At 41.0% G+C, this 17,017-nt stretch overlaps 1 pseudogene; it reads right to left on the minus strand.

Moving 5' to 3' along the window:
• Positions 1 to 6,226: 6,226 nt before the first annotated feature.
• On the minus strand, positions 6,227 to 7,085 carry LOC140607469 (small ribosomal subunit protein uS5 pseudogene; annotated as a pseudogene).
• Between the last annotated feature and the right edge of the window lie 9,932 nt (positions 7,086 to 17,017).

The following is a 17,017-nucleotide window of genomic DNA, read 5'->3' on the forward strand; positions in this document are numbered from 1 at the left end:
TACATGGTTTCTGGCTAGAAAGACCATGTAGATGATGGTCGACTCCAGGAGGGGAAGCAGGTGCAATCACTTTCCAAAAGCACCGGAGAATCTGAACTCTGCCTAAGGCAGCAGCATACAGTGCCCAGGGCTGGCCCGGAGGCGGTGGCACCAGAATGCATGTGTGTGACTCTCCTCCTCTCCGTCAATTCATAGTCAGGAGTGAGTGTCATCAAATATTAAGTGCTAAAATGAATATCAAGATTCGAAGAACCAGTACAGGGAAGCATTAAAGAGTGAAAGAAGGCCCCAGCTCTCTCTGTGTTCTTCACATTCATTGCTCCCCAGAAGAGGCAAGATGAGAATACAGGCTTGGGGGCCAGCCTCACTCCAGTGGTCCCTGATAGTCCTGACAAAGCACAGAGGATTTTCCAGAGAAGGGTGAGCAGGGTGGAGGGTGTCCCTGATGATGGAGGTTCCCTCCGATTTTCCCTACTCCTGAGCAGTTTCACTGACGAGGTCCCAGGAAAGGGCTGGTGGTTCTGGGAACCTTGTGTGTGAGGCAGCACCACCACCTAGAGGAATTATGGGATCCTACAGCCTTCTTCCAGCCATGGCAGGGTGTGCGCAGAGGCGGAGACCAGGAGGAAATAGGGGAATTTACAGCCAGCAAGGGGATGAGGAGAAGGCCTGAAGGCAAAATAGACAACAGTCATGGTTTTACAGCCCTCTTAACTCTCCTCAAATTTGGTAGGATCTTGGATTTTCACAAAAGAAGATCATGGGACATTGCTTCATTCAAAACCCTACGACAGCACAAAGGACTTTTAGGACAGTGAAAATACTCAGTGTGATCCTAGAATGGTGGATACCTGTCATTATACATTTGTCCAAATCTATAAAAGTGTGAGACATCAAGAGTGAACCCTAGTGTAAACTACGGACTCTGGGTGATGATGTGTCCTTGTAACAGGTGTAACACTCTGGCGCAGGATGTGGATAATGAGGGAGGCTGTGCATGTGTGGGGATGGTGGTGTATGGGAAATCCCTGAATCTCCTGCTCAAATTTGCTGTGAATCTAAAACTGCTCTGAAAAATAAAACATTAAGGGGCTCTTGGGTAGCTCAGTTGGCTAAGCGTCCAACTCTTGGTTTTGGCTCAGGTCTTGATCTCAGAGTCTTGGGATCAAGACGCTGTGTGGGGCTCTGTACTCAGTGCAGAGTCAGAGTCTGCTTGAGATTCTTTCCCTCTTCCTTTCCCTCACACTCTGTCCCTCCCACCTCAAATAAATAAATAAGCAATAAAAATTAAGTATTAAAACAAAGAAATAAAACCCTCAAAAAAAAAAAAAAAAAAAGACTTTGGGATCCCTGGATGGCGCAGCGGTTTAGTGCCTGCTTTTGGCCCAGGGCGCGATCCTGGAGACCCGGGATCGAATCCCATGTCGGGCTCCCGGTGCATGGAGCCTGCTTCTCCCTCTGCCTGTGTCTCTGCCTCTCTCTCTCTCTCTCTCTCTCTCTCTCTCTGTGACTATCATAAATAAATGAAAAAAAAAAAAAGACTTTTTTCTGATCTCATGCAAATCAAAAGCCAAAGATTTTGCAAGGGCCTACAAAGCCTACTAATGATCTACCCTCACTCTCACTGTTCATTCTGTTACCTGTCTGATCCCATTCCTGCTTTTTTTCATACTTGTCAAGCATACTCCTTCCTCCGGGCCTTTTCACTGGCTCTTTCCTTTGTCTGGAATGTTCTTTCCCAAGATACCCTGTTGGCTATTGCCTTCAAATCTCTGTTCAAATGTCACTTTCTTGGTGTAGCCTAGCATGTACCCGCATTTCAAATTCCAACACCCACACACATTCTGAATATCCCTTCCTCTGTTTTTGTTTTCCTAAGGCACTTATGCCTCTCAAATATTATAAAATTTAGTTAATTTAGTTAAAATTTAGTTAATTGTATTTCTTGTTTATTGATGATATCCTCCCACTAACATTTAAGTTCCACAAGGGCAGAGCATTTGTATGTTTTGTTCATTGCCTTATCCCAAGCAATTAATTACAGCAGTCCCCTAGCACATAGTAGGTACGTAAACATTTGGAGAATGAATGAATGAACTAACAAATCAAACTAGAGCGTTTAGTCCAACCCCTTCCTGATTCAGAGGCAAAAAAAAAAAAAAAAAAAAAAAAGAGGCCCCAGAAGAAATGTTGACTTCACCAGGGATGGGCAGGAAGTCAATGACAGAACTGGGACTAGAACTCAAACTTGATGTCCCTGGATGGGCACATTTCCCCTACACCAATGACACATGCTCCACCTACTCTTGGCTAAAATGCTCATATCCCACAAATAACCCACAAATAACAAGACTCAACGCATTACTTCCAGAATAGTTTGTATTTTCTTAGTTAAGATATCTCTACCCAAAGTATGACTTTCTAAGCTGGACTTGGGGACACCAGAAGCAGGTTGGGGAAGACTATTTGGAGGTGATGTGCCCACGTGGGAACCCCCAATCATACCTTGGCCTATGGTGCCTTAGGTAGTCTCACTGTAGGAAAAATGCCTCACCAAAAGCCAGACCAGGCAGCAAGGAGGGCTCCTCCCGTAGAGAATAATGGCTATTTTCCTAAAGTCTTAAATGGAATAGGGTCCTGACCACAGATGAAATGATTGACCACTGCCTGACCCACTTCCATCCCAGACTCTTCCCCATTACAGAGAAAACAGCAACTTAGGGCTGGCACAACTTAATTGAAATACTGACTTTCCAGGTCTCCTGACTCCACACCAATTGCTTCTGTCTTTTGACTTTATGATTTTTCCTTTGCTCATGCAGACATTTTCTATCTTTATGTAGTTAAATCAGTCCTTCCTTTAATGGTTTCTTTATAATTTTTAAAGGTTTTCCCCACTCAGCAAATATTTAAAATTTCCTTCTAGCAGTGGGGTTTCAATTTTTAAAAAAAATTTTTTTTTAAATTTTTATTTATTTATGATAGTCACAGAGAGAGAGAGAGAGAGAGAGGCAGAGACATAGGCAGAGGGAGAAGCAGGCTCCATGCACCGGGAGCCTGATGTGGGATTCGATCCCGGGTCTCCAGGATCGCGCCCTGGGCCAAAGGCAGGCGCCAAACCGCTGCACCACCCAGGGATCCCGGGTTTCAATTTTTAGATTTAAATTTTGGGTCTGGGGAGCCTGAGTGGCTCAGCTGGTTAAAAGTCTGCCTTTGAAAAAAAAAAAAAAAAAGTCTGCCTTTGGATAGGGTCATGATCCAAGGGTCCCGGGTTCATGCCCCTCATTGGGCTCCCTCCTCAGTGGGGAGTCTGCTTCTCCCCCTCCCTCTGCCTGCCACTCTGCCTACTTGTGCTCTTCCTTTCTTTCTCAAATAAATAAATAAATAAAAATCTTTTAAAAAAATAAATAAGGTATCCCTGGGTGGCTTGGGATCCCTGGGTGGCTCAGTGGTTTGGTGCCTGCCTTTGGCCCAGGGCGCCATCCTGGAGTCCCCACATCGGGTCCCGCGTCGGGCTTCCTGCATGGAGCCTGCTTCTCCCTCTGCCTGTGTCTCTGCTTCTCTCTCTCTCTCTATCATGAATAAATAAATAAATCTTAAAAAAAATGTTAAAAAATAATAAAAAATAAATCTTTGGTCTCTCTGAAATTTTTTTGCTATAAATTGTATAAGAGGGAATCCAACATATTCTTTTTCAGATGGCTAAACAGTTGTCCTTGCACATGTGGGAGTGTATTTATAGGATATAACATAGGGGAAAAAATTCATCTTTCTTATACTGATTTGAAATGTCACTCTTATGATACATTAAATTCCTGACTTATTTGTGTCTATCTATGAACTTTCTGTTCTGATCCATTGATCTGTCTTTCATGCAGAAGTTTTACGAAAAAGGAGAAAAATATACTACCATAACAAAAGAGTATATGAAAAGGGGCACCTGGCAGACTCAGTAGGTGGAACATGCGACTCTTGAATTCAGGATTGTGAGTTCCAGCCCCACATTGGGTGCAGAGATTAACTAAAATAAGCAAAACAGTATATGACAGGAAAAGGGTACACAGATTCTAAAAAGAGCCAAATAGAACATTTCAGAAATGAAAAATACATCATTGATATTAAAAATCTAATGGTCAAGTTAAATAGTAGACAACATCTGAATTCATAGATCAATCTGAATATCATAAAGAGAAATAGCCAGACATTATGAGCCTCCAGTGAGGCTGTATTCTTGCAAAAAAAAAAAAAAAATTGTTTTTGAAGGCAGCCCTGGTGGCTCAGTGGTTTAGCACCGCCTTCAGCCCGGGGCGTGATCCTGGACCCCGGGATTGAGTACCACATTGGGCTTCTTGTGGGGAGCCTGCTTCTCCCTCTGCCTATGTCCCTATCTCTCTCTGTGTCTCTCATGAATGAATAAATAAAATCTTTTTTAAAAATCAAAAAATTAAAAAAAAAATTAAAAAAATTAACTTAAAAATAACACTTTCCATATATAATAGTGTAGGGAAACAGTCACGATAGGAATGAAGTCTGGATATCAAAATGAGGCATGAATGAAATGCAAATAAACACACATACAGAAAAAAAAGACAATAGAGAAATGCACCAATATATGAAATGTACTTATCTCTTGGTTATAGGGTTTCAAGAATTTTTTTTCTTGGTAAAAATATTTCAGTAGTGTAAAGATAGTTATAGAATGAAAAGAAATAGTTCTTCCTCTCTTATTTCCTTATTTTCCCACCCTGATCCTACTCTCCAAATGTGCTCATTGTCAATATGTTTTTATAACATATATCCTTTGAGAAAAGCTGTTTTGCATGTATTTTTAAAAAATATTTTATTTATCCATTCATGATAGACATAGAGAGAGGGAGGCAGAAATACAGGCAGAGGGAGAAGCAGGCTTCATGCAGGGAGCCCGACGTGGGACTTGATCCCGGGTCTCCAGGATCGTGACCCCGGCCAAAGGCAGGCGCTAAACCGCTGAGCCACCCAGGGATCCCCTGTTCTGCATGTATTTTTATACAAATATGTCTATGTGTTTTTTATATACCCAAAGTAACCAGTAATTATTTATCATAGGCTTTTCCTATATTCATGTTTCTTAGTGATTTCTATATAAACACACCTCGGTATTCCAATCATTTCAATTGTTTGATCCTCTGCATATTGCTCATTAACTGAATCTATGACTTACCTAACCACTTCTCTATTAATGTGTATTTAGCCTGTTACTTTATTTATTTAATTCCTTAGTCAAATTTTCTTTTCTTTTTTTTTTTTTAAGTAGGTTCTACACTCAGTGTAGGGCTTGAACTCACAACATAGAGATTAAGAGTTCCATGCTCCACCATGACTGAGCCAGCCAGGCACCCCTATTTAATTTTTTTTTAAGATTTTATTTATTCATTATTCATTTGAGAGAGAGGGAGAGAGAACACAAGCAGAAGGAGAGGGAGAGGGAAAAGCAGACTCCCCACTGAGCAGGGAGCCTGATGCCGGGGCTCCATCCCAGGTCCTGGAGATCATGATCTGATCTGAAGGCAGATGCATAACCATCTGAGCCACCCAGGTACCCCAAATTTCTTTTTTTTTTTTATCATGAGAAGTGTACTCTTTAATCCCCATCCAATATTTCCCCCACTCCCCTACCCACCTCCCCTCTGGTAACCATCAGTTTGTTCTCTATAGTTATGAGTCTGTTTCTTGGTTTGTCTTTTTCTCTTTTTTTTTTTTCACCCTTTGCTTGTTTCTTTTGTTTTTTAAATTCCACATATGAGCAAAATCATATGGTATTTGTCTCTCTCTGACTGACTTACTTTGCTTAGCATTATTCTCTCTAGCTCTATCCATGTTGTTGTTGTTACAAATGGCATGATTTCATTCCTTATTTTTATTGACTGAACAATATTATTTAAGTAACCTCTACACCCAACAGGCTCAAACTCAGAAATCCCAAGATTGAGAGTTGGCGTTGCACTACCCACTAAGCCAGCCAGGTGCCCCAATCCATTTTGAATTTATTTTTGTGTTTGGTGAAAGAAAGTAGTCCAATTTAATTCTTTTGCATGTGGCTCTCCCATTTTCCTAACACCCTTTTGTTGAAAAGAAGTCTTCTTTCCCATTGTATATTCATTTCTCCTTTGTTGAAGATTAACTGACCATATAATTGGGAGTTTGTTTCTGGGTTTTCTATTCCATTGATCTATGGGTCTATTTTTTTTTTTTTAAACAAGCTTTAATTCACTTTTATTTTTCTTGTATAAAACTCTGTGGTAGCCATAGCTGGAGCCTGGGTCCTCTGCATGGAGACTCTGGTGTGGGTCTTTACAAGATGGTCAGTGAATTCCTGATAGGGAGACTTGGTGAACACAGTCTCTTTCCAGAGATCAGGGGTGAGATAGCTGTAGGTTTTGGAGATGGCATCAAAAGTAGCTTTGGCAAAGTTCCCCAGGGTGGTAATGCAGCCCCTGGCCGAAGTGTAGCAGTTGTCAATACCAGCCATCATCCGTAGCTTCTTGGGCACAGGGGCTGAGACAATGCCAGTGCCTCTGGGGGCAGGGATGAGACGCACCAGCACAGAACCACAGCGGCCAGTCACCTTGCATGGGACAGTGTGGGGTTTGCCGATCTTGTTCCCCCAGTAGCCTCGCCGAACCGGGACGATGGAAAGCTTGGCCAGGATGATGGCCCCACGGATGGCAGTGGCTACCTCCTTGGAGCACTTGATGCCCAGACCCACGTGTCCCTTGTAATCTCCGGTGGCAACAAATGCCTTGAACCTGGTCGGCTGGCCAGCACGGGTCTGCTTTTGCACGGGCAGGATTTTCAAAACCTCAATCCTTGAGGGATGCCTCCAAGAAGAAGTCCATGATCTCAGATTCCTTGATGGGCAGAGGACTTGACCTTCATGTCCTTCATGTCCTTGACCAGGCGGCCCAGCTTGGTGACGGGGATCCACTCCTTGCCCTCCGCCGCCACTGCCCCCGACCTGATGCCACTGCCGAAGCCTCCGCGGAAGCCCCTGCGGCCTCCGCCCCCCCCCCCCGCCCCCGCCCCGCAGCACCAGTGCCATCGGCCATTTGGTGTCCTCTCGGGGAAGTATGGGTCTATTCTTATGCCAGTACCATACTGTTTAACTACTACCACTTTGTAATATAACTTGAAATCTGGAATTGTGATACGTCCAGTTTTTTTTTTTTTTCAAGATTGCTTTGGCTATTTGAAGTCTTTTGTGGTTCCATACAAATTTTAAGATTGTTCTTGCTCTGTGAAAAATGCTATTGTATTTTGACAGAGATTGCATTAAATCTATAGATTGCTCTGGGTGATATAGACATTTTAATGATGTTTATTCTTTCAACCTATGAGTATGGGGTGTCTTTCCATTTTGTGTCATCTTCAGTTTCTTTCATTAGTGTTTTATAGTTTTCAGTATACAGGTCTTTCACCTCGTTAGTTAATTTTATTCATAGATATTTTATTGGTTTTGGTGCAATTGTAAGTGGGATTGTTTTCTATATTTCACTTTCTGCTCCTTCATTATTAGTGTATAGGAATGCATCAGATTTTTGTACATTGATTTTGTATCCTACAACTTTACTGAATTCATTTATCAGTTCTAGCAGATTTTTGGTGGTGGAGTCTTTAGGTTTTTCTTTATATAGCATCATGTTATGTGCAAATAGTGAGAGTTTTACTTCTTTCCTTACCAATTTGGATGCCTTTTATTTCTTTTTGTTGTCTGATTGCTGTGACTACGTCTTCTTGTACAATGTTGAATAAAAGTGGTGAGAGTGGGCATCCTTGTCTTGTTCCTTACCTTAAGGGAAAAGCTCAGTTTTTCACCATTAAGTTGATGTTGGCTGTGGGTTTTTTATAAATGGCCTTTATTATATTAAGATATAATAGACCTCTAGACCTACTTTGCAGAGAGTTTTTTGTTGTTGTTATCATGAATAGATGTTATACTTTGTCAAATGCTTTTTCTGCATCTGTTGAAATAATCATATGGTTTTTATCCTTTCTCTTATTGATGTGAGAAATAAGCAACCACGTTGCTTGTTCTTCCACCTTTGTATTCTGGGAATAAATCCCACTTGATTGTGGTAATTGATTTTTTTTTTTTAAACATATTGTTGGATTTCATTTGCTAATATATTTTTTAATTTTTAAAAATATTTTATTTATTTATTCATGAGAGACAGAGAGAGAGAGGCAGAGACACAGGCAGAGGGAGAAGCAGACTCAATGCAGGGAGCTTGACTTGGGACTCGATCCCGGGTCTCCAGGTTCAGGCCCTGGGCTCAAGGAGGCAGTAAACTGCTGAGCCACCCGGGCTGCCTGATTTGCTAATATTTTTTTTAATTTATTATTATTTATTTATGATAGGCACACAGTGAAAGAGAGAGGCAGAGACACAGGCAGAGGGAGAAGCAGGCTCCATGCACCGGGAGCCCGACGTGGGATTCGATCCCGGGTCTCCAGGATTGCGCCCTGGGCCAAAGGCAGGCGCTAAACCGCTGCGCCACCCAGGGATCCCTATGACTTGCTAATATTTTGTTGAGGATTTTTGCACTTACATACATGAGAGATATTGGCCTGTAGTTCTCTTTTTTGGTAGTGTCTTTATCTAGTTGGTATCAGGGTGATATTGACCTCATAGAATGAATTTGGAAGTTTTCCTTCCTCTGGTATTTTTTGGAATAGTTTGAGAAGAAAGGATATTAATTATTCTTTAAATTTTTGGTAGAGGGGGATCCCTGGGTGGCTAAGCAGGTTTAGCGCCTGCCTTCAGGCTGGGGCGGGATCCTGGAGTCCCAGGATCTAGTCCCACATCGGGCTCCCTACATGGAGCCTGCTTTTCCTTCTGTCTTTGTCTGCCTCTCTCTTTCTCTCTCTGTCTCTCATGAATAAGTAAATAAAATAAATAAAATAAATAGATAAATAAATAAATAAATAAATAAATAAATAAATAAATAAAATTTTTGGTAGAATTTGCCTGTGAAGCCATCTTGTCCTGGACTTATTTTTTTTGATTCCTGATTCAATTTCACTGCTGGTGAGTGGTCTATTCAAGTTTTCTATTTCTTCCTGCTTTAGTTTTGGTAGGTTATATGTTTTTAGGAATTTATTCATTTCTTCTAAATTATCCAATTTGTTGGCATGTATGTTTTCATAATATTCTGTTATAATTGTATTTCTGTGGTGTTGGTTATTCTTCTTCTCCATTAGTAATTTTGTTTATTTGGGTCCTCTCTCTTTTTTATTTTTAAATTTTATTTATTCATGAGAGACACAGAAAGAGAGGCAGAGACACGGGCAGAGGGAGAAGCAGGGTCCACACAAGGAGCCCTATGTGGGACTGGATTCCGGGAATCCGGGATCATGCCCTGAGGCAAGGCAGATGCTCAACCACGGAGCCATCCAGGCATCCCTCTTCTTTCATTTTTAAAATAAGTCTGGCTAAAGATTTATCCATTTTGTTGATCTTTCCAAAGAATCAGCTTCTAGTTTCATGGATCTGTTCTATCGCTTTTTGGGGTTTTTTTAGTCTATATAATTTACTTCTGCTCTAATCTTTATTATTTCCTTCCGTTTGCTGGGTTTAAGTTTTGTTTGTTCTTCTTCTAGCTCCTTTAGGTATAAGGTTAGGTTGTTTGAGATTTTTTTCTTCCTTCTTGAGATAGCCCTGTATTGCTATAAATTTCTCTTTTAGAACCACTTTTGTTGGACCCCAAAGATTTTGGACTGTTTTGCTTTCATTTTCATTTATTTTTATGTAATTTTGATTTCTTAAGGTTACAAGTATTTAAAAAAAAAAACACTTTTTGGGGCACCTGGGTGACTCAGAGGTTGAGTCTGCCTTTGGCTCAGGGTGTGATCCCAGGATCCTGGATGGAGTTCCATATAGGGCTCCCCACAGGGAGCTTGCTTCTCCCTCTGTCTATGTCTCTGCCTCTCTGTCTGTGTCTCTCATGAATAAATAAAATCTTAAAAAAATACTTTTTAGTATTTTCCAATATAGTTAATATACACCACCTCTATTAGAAATAAAATTCCTTCTGGGATTTTCGTTAAAGTTTGTGTGAACTCATTTAACACTCCTTCCTCCTACCTCTACCCCTTGTGGTATGTATAGCTTTTCCTGGTGTGGGAGGGTAGTTTCCTAAATTCTCACGTTGGCCTTAGGAATCTGCAGCCAGAGAGCCTGATGATGTCTATGGCTTTGAGATGATCAGAGGCAAGGACACTGCTATAGTGGTCAGGTTGCATTTTTTGCTAGTAAATGGCAGATGGAAGATTCTAGTCCAGTTCCAGTATCTGTAGCCTCAACCACACTAGAGATGTCTCTAGGATATGATAAGCCCTCCATCAGGGAGATGTTAAGAAACAGATATAGGATGTTCTTAGGGTCAGAGAGATCTTTGAGGACTCGGGGCAATCTTAGACTTGAATGAATCTGTCCATGCTACCATTCTGTCTTGCGTTGTGCTAGTAAACTGTGAGCTTCCTGGAAATGTTGGTTGGCTTTGATAGACTCCTCTCAACTTTTCCTTTTCTTCTTTCTTTCTCACTCTTCCTTTCTTAAGATTTTATTTATCTATTCATGTGAGACACACACACACACACACACACACACACACACACACACACAGAGACAGAGACACAGGCAGAGAGAGAAGCAGACTCCCACCAGGGAGCCTGATGTGGGACTTGATCCTAGGACCCCGGAATCATGACCACTGAGCCACCCAGGTGCTCCCCTCCAACTTCTTTCTTCTGAGACTCCTCTTTCTTACCCGTGGTGATTTCTGTCATTGGAATCAATCTTTAATAAGACACAATCTACCTAACACTCTTCCTCCACAAACTTGACCTAAAGTCAAAGAGCTTTGCTCAACCCTACTTACTATTAAAACCTTGAGTAACTGCTATGGTGCTGGGTATCAGCTGAGTCTTATAGGTGCCATCTTGGCAGATGGAATCACCTGGCTAAGCATGCTGCATCATCATGTATTTAGTAAAAGAAGTTTTAAGGCTCCTCTTTCTTCTCCTCCATAATCGTCTAGCGAGGGAGAAAGGAACGAACATTTTCACAATGTCTATAATGGGTATGGTACTGACTCAGGCATTGCACTCATTTTATTTAATCTTCAAAATAATCCAAGAGACATGTAGTGTCCTTTTCACTTGAAAGATGAGTAGCCAAGCTCAGAAATGGAGTAATTTGTCTAAGTTCTCCTAACTAGTAACAGGTACCTTCTTCGGACTCTTAAGTCCTTGTTCTCATAAGCACCCTGTCTCCCTAGAACTCTTACCTTCAATAAAACTTGATTTTATTCAAGTTGAGAGACAGGCAGCTCACGTGCAAGTGGGGTAGAGGGGCAGAGGGAGAAGCAGACCCCCAATGAGCAGGGAGCCCAATGCGGGGCTCGATGCAGAGCTCTACCTCAGGACCCAGAGATCATGACTTGAGCCCAAGGCAGACACCAACCAACTGAGCCACACAGAAACTCTTGTTTGTCTTTTAAAGATGTATTTATTCACGAGACACACACACACACACACACACACACACACACACAGAGGCAGAGACATACGCAGAGAGAGAAGTAGGCTCCATGCAGGGAGCCTGATGCAGGACTCTATTCCAGGACCCCGGGATCATGCCCTGAGCCAAGGCAGATGCTTAACCGCTGAGCCACCCAGGCGTCCCTGTTTGTTTTTAAAGTAATCTCCCTCTGCCTATGTGTCTGCCTCTCTGTGTATCTCTCATGAATAAATACAATCTTAAAAAAAAAAGTCATCTTACTCAATGTGGGGTTTAAACTCATGACTCCAAGATCAGGAGTCACATGCTCTACCATATGAGCCAGGGAGGAGCCCCTAAGGATGGTTTTTAAATGGCTCTTTTATTTGTTTGGTCTTGTGTAATCTAGCTACTCTGATACCAAGATAGCAGATGCACTTAAGCTTTATTAAGACACTGAGTGGAAGTGAGCATTCAGATTATTTCAAACTTTATTGTACTTTATGTCTTATTTAACTGCTTATGCAATTAGAAAGTTTGTCCTAAAAATTTTTTTTAAAGATTTTATTTATTCATAGAGACAGAGAGAGAGAGGCAGAGACACAGGCAGAGGGAGAAGCAGGCTCCATGCAGAGAGCCTGATGTGGGACTCAATCCAGGGTCTCCAGGATCACGCCCCGGGCTGCAGGCGGCGCTAAAGCGCTGCGCCACCGGGGCTGCCCTGTACTAAAATTTTTAATTGTGGCAACTCATAAAATGTATCGTCTTAGGGTGTACAGTTCAGTAGTATTATATCTATTATATAATGAATCTCCAGAACTGTTTCATCTTGCAAAACTGAAACTCTACCCATTAATAAACCAATCCCCATTTTCAGCTCCTCCTGGCACTGACAACTACCATTCTACTTTCTGAGTTCGACCACATATATCGTGTAAGTAGAATCTTACAATCTACCCTCCTCTACCCTCCCCTCCCTTTTGTGTCTGGCTTGCAAACGCAATGAATAATGCCCTCAAGGTTTAATGTTGTAGCATGTGTTAGAAATTCCTTCCTCTTTAAGGAATAATAATTCCTGAACAGGGATCCCTGGGTGGCGCAGCGGTTTAGCGCCTGCCTTTGGCCCAGGGCGCGATCCTGGAGACCTGGGATCGAATCCCACGTCGGGCTCCAGGTGCATGGAGCCTGCTTCTCCCTCTGCCTATGTCTCTGCCTCTCTCTCTCACTGTGTGCCTATCATAAATAAATAAAATTAAAAAATTAAAAAAAATAATTCCTGAATATTATTACTCAGGATGAATAATACTGCATTGTATAGATATATCACATTTTGTTATCCATCTATTGTTGGACATTTGCGTTTCCACATTTTGTTATTATGAATAATGCTGCTATGAACATAGGTATACAAGTGTCTGAGATCCTGTTTTTAATTCTTTTGAGTATATACCCCTAAGAAGGATTGCTGGATCACATGGTAATTCTACTTTCAATTTTTTTGTTGAACCCCCTTACTGTTTACCATAGTAGGTGCACCATTTTATCTTCCCACCAATAATGCACAAGATTTCCAACTTCACTATATTCTTGCCAATGCTTTTTCTGATAATAACTGTCCTGAGGAGTTTGAGTTTGCCTTGAATTTTCAAACTGTAGAAATAAATGTGTATAAAGTAAGTGGGTGTGGTTTGTTAACATATTTAGAACAGTATCTGCTACAGAGCAAATTCTATATAAAATTTGTTAAATAAATGCACAAATCAGCAATGTTTAGAAGCTGGGAATTTTTAATTCTGTAAGTAATATGATAACTAGTTTTAACTAAGCTAGTTTAATTCTGTGAGTTTTATGATCATATAACTAGCTTTAACTAAGCTTTAAATAAAATGCTGCTTACGTACCAAGAAGAGGCAACTCAAAGTTTCAGGGAAGGCATCCTTTGAGCTTGACAGATAAGTAAGAGTTTAGACAGAAATGGCATTAAAAAATTTTTTTAATTCAATTTGCCAACATATAACACCCATCAAGGGTGTTCATCCCATCAAGTTCCCTCCTTAAAGCCTTTCTCCCAGCTACCCTATCCCCCCCAACTACCTTCCCTTCTGCAATCCTTTATTTGTTTCCCAGTTAGGAGTCTCTCATGGTTTGTTTCCCTAATTATTCTCCACTCAGTTTCCCCTCCTTCCCCCCCCCCCTTTTTTGGGAAGATTTTATTTATTTATCCATGAGAGACACACACACACACAGAGAGGCAGAGACAGAAGCAGGCTCCATGCAGGGAGCCCCACGTGGGACTCGATCCCGGGTTTCCAGGATCATGCCCTGGGCTGAAGGTTGGCATTAAACCACTGAGCCACCTGGGCTGCCCCCCTCCTTTCCCTTATAATCCTGTTCACTATTTTTTATATTCCACGTATGAGTGAAACCATATGATGATTGTTCATCTCTGATTTACTTACTTCACTCCATAATACCCTCCAGTTCCATCCACATTGAAGCAAATGGTGGGTATTCATCATTTTTGATGGCTGAGTAATATTCCAGTGTGTGTGTGTATATACATATACATATATATGTATATACACACACACATATACACATATATATACACATACACCACATCTTTATCCATTCATCTGTCCAAGGACATCGTGACTCCACAGTTTGGCTATTGTGGACATTGCTGTTATGAACATTGGGGTGCAGGTGTCCTGGTGTTTCACCTACATCCGTATCTTTGTGGTAAATACCCAGTAGTGCAATTGCTGGGTTGTAGGGCAGTTTTATTTTTAACTCTTTTAGGAACCTCCACACAGTTTTCCAGAGTGGCTGTACTAGTTCACATTCCCACCAACAGTGCAAGAGGGTTCCCCTTTCTCCACATCCTCTCCAACATTTGTTGTTTCCTGTCTTGTTTCATCATTTTCACTGGTGTGAGGTGGTATCTCATTGTGGTTTTGACTTGTATTTCCCTGATGGCAAGTGATGCGGAGCATTTTCTCATGTGCTTGTTGGCCATGTGTAGGTCTTCTTTGGAGAAATGTCTGTTCATGTCTTCTGCCTATTTCATGACTGGATTGTTTCTTGGGCATTGAATTTGATAAGTTCTTTATAGATCTTGGATACTAACCCTTTATCTGATATATCATTTGCAAATATCTTCTCCCATTCTGTAGGTTGTCTTTTAGTTTTGTTGATTGTTTCCTTCACTGTGCAGAGCTTTTAATCTTGATTAAGTCCCAATAGTTCATTTTTGCTTTTGTTTCCCTTGCCTTCATAGATGTATGTGTCCTGCAAGAGTTGCTGTGGTTCAAAAAGGGTATTGCTTGTGTTCTCCTCTAGGATTTTTATGGGTTCTTGTCTCACATTTAGATCTTTCAACCATTTTGTGTCTATCTTTGTGTATGTGTAAGAAATTGGTCCAGTTCCATTCTTCTGCATGTGGCTGTTCAATTTTCCCAACACCACTTATTGAAGAGACTGTCCTTGTTCCAGTGGATAGTCTTTTCTGCTTTGTCAAAGATGAGTTGACCATAGAGTTGAGGGTCCAATTGTGGGTTCTCTATTCTGTTCCATTGATCTATGTATCTGTTTTTGTGCCAGTACCATACTGTCTTGATGATCACAAGTTTGCAATACAGCTTGAAATCAGGCATTGTGATACCCCCAGCTTTGGTTTTCTTTTTCAATATTCCTCTGGCTATTTGGGGTGTTTTCTGATTCCATACAAATCTTATTTGTTCCAACTCTGTGAAGAAAGTCTATGGTATTTTGATAGGAATTGCCTTGAAACATGTAAATTGCCCTGGGTAGCATAGACATTTTCACAATATTTATTCTTCCAATCCATGAGCATGGAATGTTTTTCCATCTCTTTATGTATTCCTCAATTTCTTTCATAAATGTTCTGTGGTTTTTAGAGTATACATCCTTTACCTCTTTGGTTGTTTATTCCTAGGTATCTTATGGTTTTGGGTACAATTGTAAATGAGATTGATTCCTTAATTTCTCTTTCTTCAGTCTCATTGTTAGTGTATAGAAATGCCACTGATTTCTGGGCATTGATTTTGCATCCTGCCACATTACTGAATGGCTGTATGAGTTCTAGCAAACTTGGGGTAGAGTCTTTGGATTTTCTATATACAAAATCATGTGATCTGCAGAGGGAGAGTTTGACTTCTTCTTTGCCAATTTGAGTGCCTTTTATTTCTTTTTGTTGCCTGATTGCTGCAGCTAGGACTTCTAGTACTATGTTGAATAGCAGTGGTGAGAGTGGACATCCCTGTCGTGTTCCTGATCTTAGGGGAAAGGCTCTCAGTTTTTCCCCATTGAGAATGATATTTGCTGTGGGCTTTTCATAAATGGCTTTTATGATATTGAGGAATGTTCCCTCTATCCCTATGCTTTGAAGAGTTTTAATCAGGAATGGATACTGTATTTTGTCAAATGCTTTCTCTGCATTTATTGAGAGGATCATATGGTTCTTGTTTTTTCTCTTATTGATGTGATCGATCATGTTGATTGTTTTACAAATGTTGAAATACCCTTGTATCCTGGGCATAAATCCCACTTGGTCATGGCGAATAATCCTCTTAATGTACTGTTGGATCCTATTGGCTAGTAGCTTGGTGAGAATTATTGCTTCTATGTTCATCACGGATATTGGTTTATAATTCTTTTTGGTGGGTTTTTGTCTGATTTTGGGATCAAGGTAATGCTGGCCTCTTAGAACAAGTTTGGAAGTATTCCCTCCCTTTCTATCCTTTGAAACAGCTTTAGTAGAATAGGTATTATTTCTTCTTTAATGTTTGGTAGAATTTGGGAAGCCATCTGGCCCCTGGACTTCTGTGTCTTGGGAGGTTTTTGATGACTGCTCCACTTTCCTCGCTGTTATTGGCCTGTTCAGGTTTTCTATTTCTTCCTATTCCACTTTTGGTAATTTTTTAAAAAAGATTTTATTCATTTATTCATGAGAGACAGAGACAGGCAGAGAGAGAGAGAGGCAGAGACACAGGCAGAAGGAGAAGCAGGTTCCATGCAGGGAGCCCAATGTGGGACTCGATCCAGGGTCTCCAGGATCAGGCCCTGGGCCAAAGGCGGTGCTAAACTGCTGAGCCACATGGGCTGCCCAACTTTTGGTAATTTGTGGGTTTCCAGAAATGCATCCATTTCTTCTAGATTGCCTAATTTGTTGGCATATGGTTGCTCATAATACGATTTTAAACTCGTTTGTATATCCTTGGTATTGGTTGTGATCTCTCCTCTTTTGTTTGTGATTTTGTTGAGTCTTTTTTCTTTTTAATAAGGCTGGCCAGGGGTTTATCTTATTAATTCTTTCAGGGAACCAGTCCTGGTTTTGTTGATCTGTTCTACAGTTCTTCTGGTGTCTATTTCATTGAGTTCTGCTCTAATCTTTACTATCTCTCTTCTTCTGCTTGGCTTATGCTTTATTTGCTGTTCTTTCTCCAATCCCTTTAGGTG

This window comes from Canis lupus, chromosome 16 (assembly GCF_048164855.1).
Source record: "Canis lupus baileyi chromosome 16, mCanLup2.hap1, whole genome shotgun sequence".
Classification (NCBI taxonomy): domain Eukaryota; kingdom Metazoa; phylum Chordata; class Mammalia; order Carnivora; family Canidae; genus Canis; species Canis lupus.